The sequence below is a fragment of the Rhinoderma darwinii genome (genome assembly GCF_050947455.1).
Source record: "Rhinoderma darwinii isolate aRhiDar2 chromosome 11 unlocalized genomic scaffold, aRhiDar2.hap1 SUPER_11_unloc_11, whole genome shotgun sequence".
Taxonomy (NCBI): domain Eukaryota; kingdom Metazoa; phylum Chordata; class Amphibia; order Anura; family Rhinodermatidae; genus Rhinoderma; species Rhinoderma darwinii.
The window spans coordinates 99,387-112,445 of record NW_027461842.1 but is presented as its reverse complement, the minus strand read 5'-3'; the positions used below and the strand labels follow the sequence as shown (position 1 = coordinate 112,445).

General features: G+C 44.0%; 1 long non-coding RNA gene across 1 annotated transcript; it reads left to right on the top strand.

Moving 5' to 3' along the window:
• The first annotated feature begins 7,565 nt into the window (after positions 1–7,565).
• LOC142697991 (uncharacterized) lies at positions 7,566–12,485 on the top strand. Its single transcript, XR_012865633.1, has 3 exons — positions 7,566–8,240; positions 9,630–9,724; positions 11,979–12,485. It is a non-coding gene; the product is annotated as an uncharacterized LOC142697991 (long non-coding RNA).
• Positions 12,486–13,059: the final 574 nt, after the last annotated feature.

The following is a 13,059-nucleotide window of genomic DNA, read 5'->3' as shown; positions in this document are numbered from 1 at the left end:
TGACGGAAACTTCTGACGGGAACGTCAGAACGGGACCCCAATGCAGATGTGAACAGAGCCTTAGGGCATGACCAGACGTGGCGGAATTGCTCTGAAATTCCGCTGCGGATAGTCCGCAGCAGAAATACGCAGCGTACACGTTTCTCCATTGCTTTCCACAGCTTTTTAGTTGGGTTCGTTTACACGTTGCGGACAATTCCGCTGCGGAGCATAGGCTGCGGTGCGGAATTTGGTGTCCGCAGCATACACTGGCTGTTGTGGACGTGTAGCGGACTTGTTGCAGACTCATTGCGGAATTTCTCCATTGACTTCAATGGAGAGTGAAAATTCCGCAATGAAGTCCGCAGATGTTATGTGTGCTGCGGAGCGTACTGGTTTTACTAACATGATAGTTCTTCATTCTGGCTGGACCTATATATCTCTAGGTCTACAGCCAGACTGAGGAAGTCAATGGGGCTCCCGTAATTACGGGTGACTACGTGTGTGCACCCGTAATTACGGGAGCGTTGCTAGGAGACGTCTGTAAATAGTCACTGTCCAGGGTGCTGAAAGAGTTAAGCGATCGGCAGTAACTGTTTCAGCACCCTGGACAGTGACATCCGATCACAATATACATCAACCTGTAAGAAAAATAGAAGTTCATACTTACCGAGAACTCCCTGCTTCTGTCTCCAGTCCGGCTTCCCAGGATGACATTTCAGTCTACGTGACGGCTGCAGCCAATCACAGGCCAAGCACAGGCTGCAGCGGTCACATGGACTGCCGCGTCATCCAGGGAGGTCGGGCTGGATGTCGAAAGAGGAACGCGTCACCAAGACAACGGCCGGTAAGTATGAATTTATTTTTCTTTTACTAGGGAAAGGGCTGTCCCTTCTCTGTATCCTGCACTGATAGAGAGAAGGGAAGCCCTTTCCCCCTCAATACGCAACGGCCAGTCCGCATCAATTTAATGCCCATTTTAGGCAAAGCCGCGACAGAATCTGCAACGCAGATTATGTGCGCCATTGATGCGGACAGTGTGTGCAGAACTCTGCCACGTCTGGTCATGCCCTTAGACTGTCACACAGAAACCTCTGCATGTTCTTTATAGCCACAATTTCTAGTTATAATCCCTCCTCATCGGGCTGCAGCGGCCAAACCGCAGGAGAAGTGGGGGGTGTGAACATAATCTTAGGCAGCCTTGGCTGGAATTACAGCTGGGATTGGATAGAGTAGGTCACATGTGGACACGAAGTCCCTGTTTACACACCATGTTTTTTGCAGGTGGAAAAATCTGCCTCAAAATTCCTTCTGCCGCTTTTTTGACGCCTTTTTCGACCACGGCCATTGAGCACCGCATGCAAAAATGCTGCGAAAACCGTTTTCTTTGCCTCCCATTGATGTCAATGGGAGGTCAGAGACGGAAACGCTTGAAGAAAGGGCTTGACGCTGCTTTTTCCTGTGAGTGTTTTTTTCTCGTGGGAAAAACGCCTCTGCATCCCATTGAAATCAATAAGATTTGTTTTCGGACGTTTTTTGATGCGGTTTTCGTAGCGGTTTCCACGTCAAAAACGCTCCAAAAAACTCTGTGTGAACTAGGCCTAATATTTCTCCATATATTACATGTGGATTTTGCAGCATATTTGGCTGTGCTTCCTTTGCATTACATCTACTGCAGATTGTTACTGCTGCAAGTTTATGCCGTTTTCTAGAACCCTATTCACATTCATACTTCATGTGTCAATTTGACCATGGAAATCTGCAATAAATATGTAACATGTGAACATAGACTTAGGGGCTACACGTGATGTTTCAGGCTACATTTACACACTGCAACCAGGTTACATCACACTTGTCTTCTCTCCCAGATTGTCCTGGAGACTTCCAAACTAGGGAAGATCTTACATGATGTAGCTGCATAAAGGAAGGCACTCTGCTGGGACTATTTGTGAGGGGGAACTCTGCTTGTAGAGGTTATTGGGGGCACTCTGCTGGGACTATTTGTGAGGGGGAACTCTGCTTGTAGAGGTTATTGGGGGCAGTCTGCTGGGACTATTTGTGAGGGGGAACTCTGCTTGTAGAGGTTATTGGGGGCACTCTGCTGGGACTATTTGTGAGGGGGAACTCTGCTTGTAGAGGTTATTGGGGGCAGTCTGCTGGCACTAATTATTGGAGGCACTTTGCTGGCAATATGGGTTATTGAGGGGTCTCTGCTGGTAGTGTTGTTTATGAGGGGGCAGTATACTGGCCCTGTTTAACCCCTTCCCGACATTTGCCGTACATGTACGTCATGGAAAGCATTGACTTCCCGCATCTTGCCGTACATGTACGCCGAATGTTTGGGACGGCTCAGAAGCTGAGCCGGTGCCATCATCACCGGATCTCAGCTGTATCTTACAGCTGACATCCGGCTGTAACGGCGGGGACCGAAATTAGCTTCGATCCCCGCCATTAACCCCTTAAGTGCAGCGCTCAAACGCGATCGCTGCACTTAAGGTGTTTGCAGCTCATCGGAACCCCAGTAATGAAATTGCCGGGGTTCCGGTGGCTGCAATGGCAACCGGAGGCCTAATACTGGCCTCCCGGTTTGCCTAGCACCGAAGCCGGTCAAGATCCGCCCGGCGGCGGAGCCTGATCGGCTTCCGTAGCTGCCGGCAAGATGGCGCCGGGTCAGGAGCTGATCCGGCGTCATCAGCGGTGGAAGTCAGCTGTACTGTACAGCTGACATCCACCTGTAACGGCAGGAACCGGAGCTAGCTCCGATCCCTGCCATTAACCCCTTCGATGCAGCAATCGAAAGCGATTGCTGCATCGTAGCGGTTACTAGCAGATCGCCAGCCCTGACAGGCAATCAGGACTGGCGACTGCTGTTATGGCAACAGGAGACACAATGGTCTCCTGCTCTGCCATTACGGAAGCCGATTTAGGCCCCGCCGGGAGGCGAAGCCTAATCGGCTTGCTGTCAGTGAATGACTGACAGATCTAATACATTGCACTACATAGGTAGTGCAATGTATTAGAAAAAAAAAAATCTGACCGTTGGACCTTCAAGTCCCCTAGTGGGACTTGAGAAAAAGTGTAAAAAAGTGTAAAAAAAAGTGCAAAAAATAAAAGTTTGAAAACAATAAAAGTTTCAAGTAATCAAATAAAACACAATCGCCCTTTTACTCTTATCAAGTCCTTTATTATTGAAAAAAAATAATAAACCATACGTATTTGGTATCGCCGCGACCGTAACGACCTGAGGTATCAAAATATTATATTATTTATTGCACGCGGTGAACAGCGTAAAAAAAACCGTAAAAAACGTTACCAGAGTTTCTGTTTTTTAGTCACTTTGCCCTACAAATATTGGAATAAAAAGTGATCAAAAAGTCGCACGTATCAAAAAATGGTACCTATAAAAACTATAGCTCGTCTCGCAAAAAACAAGCCCTCATACACCTCCGTCGACAAAAAAAGTAAAAAGTTATGGTTCTCACAACTTGGCGACAGAAAAAATACATTATTTTTACAAAAGTAATTTTATTGTGCAAAAAGTTGTAAAACATAAAAAAGTTCTATAAATTAGGTATCGCCGGAATCGTACTGACCCGCAAAATGAAGGTAACATGTAATTTATAACGCATGGTGAACACTGTATAAAAAAAAGCTATGCCAGAATTGCGTTTTTTTGTTTACCTGGCCTTCCAAAAAATAGGATAAAAGGTGATCAAAAAGTCACATGTACCCCAAAATGGTACCAATAATCGCTACAGCTCGTCCCGCAACAAACCAGCCCTCATACCACTACATCTGTGAAAAATAAAATGAGTTATGGCTCCAATAAGTCAGGAAATAAAAAAATATGCAGTTGTGCCCGAGGGGAACATTTCTTCTCTTTGAAGAGGCGATTTATCAAGGACCTAAAATTAGGGAACCAGGAAAGGGAGGGCCCAAACATATCCGCTGGAAGCGACGGTGCCCGTATTATACCAGGACAACACTTCACAGCAAAATTCCCCAAACTACAAAGGCGCGGAGTGTGGACCAAAAGGGGGATAATAAAGGACGCCATATATCAGTGCGACACCGGCCTGTGTAGAAATGATTGCTTCACAGCGTAACACACATCTATGGATCATTTTATTGTTTTTTTTTACCCCATTATTATACCACCTGACTATGCCCCTTATATACTCCACCCGGCTTACATATGCCCCACATTATAAACGGAAACACCAGTGAGACTCCAAACAAAAATATTACCAAGCAAATTCTGCGCTCCAAAAGCCAAATGGCATTTCCTCCCATCTGAACCCTACAGTGTGCCCAAACAGCAGTTTACTTCCACATATATGGCACCGTCATACCCGGGAGAACCCTTTTAGCAATTTTTGGGGTGTGTGTCTCCAGTGGCATAAGCTTGGCACGACATATTTGCCACTGAATGGCATATCTAGGGAAAAATATAAATTTTTAATTTGCACCATCCACAGCGCATTCATTTATGGAAAAGACACGTGGGGTGAAAATGCTCACTACACCCCTTAATAAATGCCTTGAGGGGTGCAGTTTCCATAGTGGGGTCACTTCCCAGGGGTTTATTTTTATTATTTCACATCTGAGCCTCTGCAGTTGTGAACCAATACTTTGTAAATCGCCAAATTAGGCCTCAATTTTACATGGTACGCTTTCACTCCTGAGCCTGGTCGACTGTCCAGGCAAGAGATTAGGGCCACATGTAGGATGTTTCTAAAACCAGGAAACCCAGCATAATAATTAGCGGGCTGTCTTGTTATGGTGGCACAAGCCGGGCACCACATATTGTCCACATATCTGTGGAAAACATCCCATTTTCACTCTGCAACATAGAGTTCATACTAATTTCTACAAAACACCTGCAGGGTTAAAATGCTCACTACACCCCTAGGTAAATGCATTGAGGGGTGTAGTTTCCAAAATTGGGTCACTTCTGGGGGGTTTCCACTGTTTTGGGCCCACAGGCGCCCAAAAACCAATCCAGCAACATCTGCACTCCAAATGGCGGTCCTTCCCTTCTGAGCCCTGCCGTTTGCCCAAACAGCAGTTTATGACCACATATGGGGTATTGCCGTACTCGGTAGAAATTGCTTTACAAATGTTGGGTTCTTTTTTTTCCTTTATTTGTTGCAAAAATGAAAAAATGTGCGCTAAAGCTACGTCTTATTGAAGAAAAAGGATTGTTTTTATTTTCACTGCCCAATTCTAATCAATTCTATGAAACATCTGTGGGGTCAAAATCCTCACTACGCCCCTAGATGAATTCCTCAAGAGGTGTAGTTTCCTAAATGGAGTCACTTTTTGGGCGTTTTCATTGTTTTTTCCCCTCAGGGGCTTTGCAAATGTGACATGGCCGCCGCAAACCATTCCTGCTAAATGTGATCTCCAAAAGCCAAATAGCGCTCTTTCCCTTCTAAGCCACGCCGTGTCTCCAAACAGCTGTTTATTACCACATGTGGGGTATTGTTTTACTCGGGAGAAATTGCTTTACAAATTTTGTGGTGCTTTTTCTCCTTCAGTCCTTGTGGAAATGAGTAAAAATAAGCTAAACCTACATTTTCTTTGAAAAAATGTAGATTTTTATTTTCAGGGCCTACTTCCAATAATTTCTGCAAAAAACCTGTGGGGTCAAATCGCTTACTATACCCCTAGATAATTTCCTCAATGGGTGTAGTCTCCAAAATGGGGTCACTTGTGGGGGGTTTCCACTGTTTTGTCTCCTCAGGGACTTCGTAAATGTGACATGGCCTCCGCAAACCATTCCTGCTAAACTTGAGCTCCAAAAGCCAAATAGCGCTCTTTCCCTTCTCAGCCCTGCCGTGTGTCCAAACAACCGTTTATTACCACATGTGGGGTATTGTTTTACTCGGGAGAGATTGGTTTACAAATTTTACGGTGCTTTTTCTCCTTCAGTCCTTGTGGAAATGAGAAAAAATTAGCTAAACCTACATTTTCTTTGAAAAAATTTAGATTGTCATTTTCAGGGCCTATTTCCAATTATTTATGCAAAAAACCTGTTGGGTCAAAACGCTCACTATACCCCTAGGTAATTTCCTCAATGGGTGTAGTTTCCAAAATGGGGTCACTTGTGGGGGGTTTCCACTGTTTTGTCCCCTCAGGGGCTTTGTAAATGTGACATGGCCTCCGCAAACCATTCCTGCTAAACTTGAGCTCCAAAAGCCAAATAGCGCTCTTTCCCTTCTCAGCCCTGCCGTGTCTCCAAACAACCGTTTATTACCACATGTGGGGTATTGTTTTACTCGGGAGAAATTGCTTTACAAATTTTTCTCCTTTAGTTCTTGTGGAAATGAGAAAAAAAATCGCTAAACCTACATTTTCTTTGAAGAAATGTTGATTTTAATTTTCACGGTCTACTTCCAATAATTTCTGTAAAAAAACTGTGCGGTCAAAATGCTCACTACACCCCTAGATAATTTCCTTGGGGTTTGTAGTTTCCCAGATGGGGTCACTTTTGGGGGATTTTGACTGTTTTGGCACTGCAAGAGCCCTTCAAACCTGACATGGTGCCTAAAATTTATTCTAACAAAAATAAGGCCCCAAAATCCACTAGGTGCTCCTTTGCTTCTGAGGCCGGTGTTTCAGTCCAGTAGCAGCTACGGCCACATGTGGGATATTTCCTAAAACTGCAGAAACTGGGCAACAAATATTGAGTTGCATTTCTCTGGTAAAACCTTCTGTGTTATAAAAAAAATTGTACTAAAAATTTATTTCTGCAAAAAAATATGAAATTTGTAAATTTCACCTCTACTTTGCTTTAATTCCTGTGAAATGTATAAAGGGTTAAGACATTTTCTAAATGCTGTTTTGAATACTTTGAGGGGTGAAGTTTTTAAAATGGGGTTACTTTTTGGGGGTTTCTAATATATAAGGCCCTCAAAACCACTTCACAACTGAACTGGCCCCTGTAAAAATGGCCTTTTGAAATTTTCTTGAAAATGTGAGAAATTGCTGCTAAAGTTCTAAGCCTTGTAACGTCCTAGAAAAATAAAAGGATGTTCAAAAAACGATGCCAATCTAAAGTAGACATATGGGGGATGTTAGTTAGCAACAATTTTGTGTGGTATAACTGCCTGTCTTACAAGCAGATACATTTAAATTGGGAAAAATGCTAATTTTTGCAATTTTTCGCTAAATTTTGGTGTTTTTCACAATTAAATACTGAACATATCGAGCAAATTTTGCCAGTAACTTAAAGTCCAATGTGTCACGAGAAAACAATCTCAGAATCGCTTGGATAGGTAAAAGCATTCCGGAGTTATTACCACATAAAGTGAAACATGTCAGATTTGAAAAATGAGGCCCTGTCAGGAAGGTCAAAAGTGGCTAAAGAGGGAAGGGGTTAAGGGACAATACTCTGCTGGCACTGTATGGGGGCACTCTGCTTACTCTAATGATGGGGTCGCTCGCTGATAACTGAGGCTTCTTAGCTGTCCTTATGGGTGGCATTTACATAGGAAAGAAATTCTCAAACCACATCTCAAATCTCCCTGTAGTTGATTCTAAAAACAGACAAGTACGGCTCAGAAAAACGTCTGCAAACAAATAACCATTGATGTGAATGGAAATGAACAAAATGTTGTTCGCTTTCTGCGATTATTATTGACATGTTTTATAAGACATGTTACATCTCGTGTTATACACAGCAGGAGGTAACAGCACACGTCTTATCACACAGGAAGAGGAAATACATCAGAGAGGGAAACGGGAAGAGGAAGAGCAGCCATGTCATACAGGAAATACAGGAAGTGACATCATCACAGGAGGTAACAGCACACGTCTTATCACACAGGAAGAGGAAATACATCAGAGAGGGAAACAGGAAGAGGAAGAGCAGCCATGTCATACAGGAAATACAGGAAGTGACATCATCACAGGAGGTAACGTATATCCTGTGTGCGGGGACCCCAGAAATATGATGAGACTGACGTATCAGGGCTGATACATAGTAATGTTATGTTCCTGTTATGTTATTATATATCATTACGTGTGTGTTTAGGCTGTGCTTATATATGTTAGTAGGTCGGACCAGAAGGATCGCGTGTTCTGTATACAAGCTCCAGATAAGAAGAACATGGATCAGCACAACAACACCAGCGCTCCTGGGACTACGCTCCAACCACACAGCATTTCATCCGGAGGATCGACTGTTCCGTAGTCCAAAACGTGGCTTCTCGGGTTCTATTCCTACAATGGAGGAAAAAGTCAATGACATATTTTCAGTAATTATTGTTACAATATCTCCATTAAGGAAATCTCATGTATGGAATATTTTTTTGTATCACCTTAACTTCTGGTTACACCTGAAATGCCCTATAAGGGTATTTAGATATCATAGAGGGGGTATCACGCTGGAGACCCTCTCTATGACCCAAATGGAAGCTCTGCGCCACCTCTGTCCAGAGGCTGTGTGTGGTATTGCAGCTTTTCTGTATTGAAATGTATAGGGCTAAGCTGTCCACACACGGCACATCACCTGTGGACAGGTGTGGCTCTGTTTTTGGAAGACAGCAGCTCTATTTTTATAATTATGTACAACCCCTTTAATGAAATAATCTCTTTAGAGGGTTTTCTCCATCTCAGACGTTTATGTGATATCCACCTATGCGCATGCACGCAGCTCTCTCCGTTCTGTACTATGGGAGTTACGCAAACAGTTCAACAGCGCTCAGCTGTTTCCGAAACTTCCATAGAACAGAATAGAGAGAGGGACGTGCGAGGCCTTTCCCAAGTCATTCTCCACCTGGAATCAGCAGCCATTAGACGGGACAGGGATCTGGGAACAAAGCAGGACAGGGTCAGGGAGAGACCTCCGTTTTCCACATAGGTGTGAGTCCCAGAGAAATAGTAAGATGGGAGTACCCCTTTAAATAAAACTTCTTGGTGATGATCCATTTTCTTAAGGTGTTAATTAAACTGTGGACAGTGGGGGCGAAGAACCCGCACCCAAAATATCTATACTGAGTGACATGCCTGTTACTAACGCTGTATACAAGCTCCCCCCGTATAACAGACAGGGCCCTCACTGAGACTTTGTAGGGGCTCCTAGAGACAAATATATATTGATGTACAGACATTTCCCCCCCCGTTATTGTGCAGCGAGACCTCCCCCCATATAACAGACAGGGCCCTCACTGAGACTTTGTAGGGGCTCCTAGAGACAAATATATATTGATGTACAGACATTTTCCCCCCCCGTTATTGTGCAGCAAGACCTCCCCCCATATAGCAGGCAGGACCCTCACTGAGACTTTGTAGGGGCTCCTAGAGACAAATATATATTGATGTACAGACATTTCCCCCCCCCCCGTTATTGTGCAGCGAGACCTCCCCACATATAACAGGCAGGACCCTCACTGAGACTTTGTAGGGGCTCCTAGAGACAAATATATATTGATGTACAGACATTTTCCCCCCCGTTATTGTGCAGCAAGACCTCCCCACATATAACAGACAGGGCCCTCACTGACCCCCTGGACAGACACATAGGCCTGAATATATTTATATCTTTATATTTTCCATTATTCACCTGCAGGAAATGTTATTATTAGAAATAGGGAGAAATACTTTGTGTTTTTTTCGTTTCTGATGTTATTTTTGTTACTTCTCAGGTATAAGGAGAAAAGTATCCGGCACAGACAAGATGAGACGTGGATGAAGATGTGCGGAGGACTGTACCCCCCCGGGAAAGAGCGGGCTGTCACTGGTATTACCATGGGGCAGATTTACTAAGGCCTCATGCACACGACCGTAGTGAGGTGCATTGACCGTGACTTGCGGCTCGTACGTCCGCGGAGTGTCACCCACGGCCGCCCTCAAATCGCGGGCCGTGCATATGACCGCGTGCATTATTTTCTATGAGCCTGTACCGCAAAACACGACCGTAATAAGACATGTCCGTTGTTTTTGCGGTCCCGGTTCCTGGGCAATGCACGGACCGTGGAAACCAAGGTCGTGTGCCCATATGGGCCCATTGAAATGAATGGGGCCGCAATTCACCTGCAGATTTGCGGGTGAATTGCGACCGCAAAAATAAGTTAGTGTGCATGGGGCCTAAAACTATCTGAGTTTTACACAGTGTAAACTGATACAAGGAAGTCAGAAACTGCGCCAAATTGATCACAGTGGTGCACGATGTATGATAGATTTTACTAGACATGTTAGACACTTTTCTCTTCCTTATACCACCTCTTGGTTGGCTTATTTTAAGACACGCCCTTTATTCTAGGCCACGCCCCTTGTCAAGAACGCCGCAAAATGTGTCTAAAACAATTAATAAATATGGCGCACAACATGTACGCCATAATTCTGGCTCAATTTGAATAGTAAATCTGCCCTACAATAAATGTAATATAAATTTGGGGTTAGTATTCAGGGCATATTCCCTATTTAAAGAATTGATAAGAGTCGGGAATCCTTCAGCTTAGTCCATTCTCTCTACTATCAGTCAGTACAGGGAGTAGTAGTACATAGAAAACATTACATTGTCACCATGTCAGCTTTATTCTGCCTGCACTGACAGCACAAAGTCTTCATGGTGACTGCAGGACTGGAAGTCAAGGACCACCTCTATGATGTCCGCGGGACCTAATAGGGATATGGCGCTTTTTCCATTTAAGAATTTGTCAATGAGCTGATAATCCCGGTGCCAATTCTGGCTGCAAGTAATATATAAAGGGGCACACCTACCTCAAGTACTGGCACAGTATAAGGTCATCAGGGTGACTGCAGGACTGGAATTAACGCTCTTTTATGAAAAGGGTGTTTTGCAATGTTCGGCACATGGCAGCTTTGTGTATATAGTAGTATATAGACCCTACTGCACTGATTCTTCATACTATACCCTAATATAGCATAGTTGACAATATTTGGAATTTCTTTCTAGGGACACTTTGGTTTCAGATGGATTGAGACAGGACTTGACAGGGCGTACCTTTGACAGAACGTGGTTCATTGGGCATGGCTTGTCATGGGGCAGGGTTAGTGGGAATACACTTTGTGTACCAGATATTCCCTGTATTCTGTCCTCACTATAAAAACCTTGCAGTAAGGACAGTATAGAGGGAGGGTATCGCCTGCAGAAGTGATCTAAGTAAGTATGGCACGTGACCACTGTGGCCAGTGATTGACTAGTGCGATCATGTGCCGATACGGGACATCACTGGTCCAGCCTATGTAAACAGGCCGGCAGGGGATTGTGAACCGCCGGCACTGGAGCCGCAGAGAATTAGAAGGTGGGTATTTGCTAAATGGTGCAATTTTCAGTTTGAATTACAATTTTTATAAAGCCTGGAAAACCCCTTTAATACCAAACCCTAAAATGTATTCAGACCCCGGACAAATTCCCTTTATGTACTTCCCGCTCCTTTAGCAGCTCTGGGTCCCATTCGGCTCCGGACCCCACCTCTGCTGGCTGAGCCAGGAGCTGTTAGTGATATTGGCCTTTACATATTGGAGTAATCCAATAGATAACAACCAATTTTTTAATAAAATCCTGCGATGTAGTTTGGGTGGGCACTGCGCCTTTGATTGCATGACAAATTTTTCTTGGAGTTCCCCTTTAAAAATTGGTAAGCGGCGGGTAACACAAATACTTCACACGTGGACGGTAAAGTAAAACCCATTTTATTTTGACTGTGTTTCTGGACTGGACTGGTCCGGGACTAAACTTGACTGGTCCCTTCGTCAGGTTAAGATCAGATAAAGGGACAAGTCGTGCCAGAAACGCGTATTTAAATAAAATTCTACCATCGCTTGGTGCCCTATCTGTCCCCGTTTTGAAACCATTGTGTTAACCGCATCTTAAAGTTGAGCAGATTTACTTGTGAATTTTGTATCTTAGTTGAACATAGAACGCACTATCTACCTACCTGGCAGACAAAGGGTCTTGGTGTGGGTCACGGGGAATATCTTCAAGAGAGCAACTCTTCACTAGGACATTTTATTTATTCTTGTTTCAGAACTGAAGGGAATGTACCGTACAACATCAGCAGGAGGAAGCCCTGGTGTCGAGAACGTCAGCCATGGAAAGGGATGTGCCAGATCAAGGTCTGAAAGCTAAAGAGGCAGCAGATATGAACCACTAATGTCCATCTAAGAATGCCGGAACGTCATCCGTCCACACCTCCTCCTTCCCATCCCCCACTGTCCAGAAGGGGATTTTAAGATCCATCCAATTAAAAGACAACTGTCCAGAAGTCTTTGGAAATGAAGCCTTGTCCATGATTCGCAGGGCTGCGGTGAAGTACAATGGTTTTGGGTGTTTAATGGCAAGTCTCTTCAGATGCCCGGCAATGGACTTCCTCCCCTCGTCCTGTTTGGTAGGGTCTCTGCACTCCCTTTCCTGTAGAACAGCTGCCCCTACAGATTCCCAAGGCCATCCATATTTTTTTCCTGTCTGGCTGATAGCAACACATGTCAATAAAAACATACCTCAATGTATTTATTGTATTTCTAATAAAAATGGATAGACAAATACATAAAAGTAATTTGTTTTAATTCCAAAGAACTTTCATAAAATCTATATTATACCTGTGTAATCAATTGTGGACATGGTCACTGATTCATTGAAGAATGAGTAGGTAACCCATGGAGTAACATCCAAACAAGAAAGACATCTTCCTGCTACAAAAACAGAGGTCATAATCAGGACGAACGTACACCACCATACAACAAAGTCCAGCAAAGAAATCCCCCAGCCTGAGACATACTGTACTCCGTGTCAGAAGAACAAGAAGCTACAAAAAGAGAGACAACTGCATCCAGTCGATGTTCTTATCAACCAAGAGGTTTAAAAGGTGAGAAGACACATTTACATTTTTTTTCACGGTATTACTCTAGGGAGCGCTCCTGTTATCATCTTTTTCTCACACTGTATTTTCCTAAGGTACTGTATACATTTCACTCATTAATGCTGACCTAGCCAAGTGAGCACACAACAAAGTAAGCCTGCACACCCAAATAGAGTACCAACCATCTACACATCATGCCAATAAAGGAGTTTTGCCTTTGCACAGTGCTCCAAGGGGAGCACAATACAAC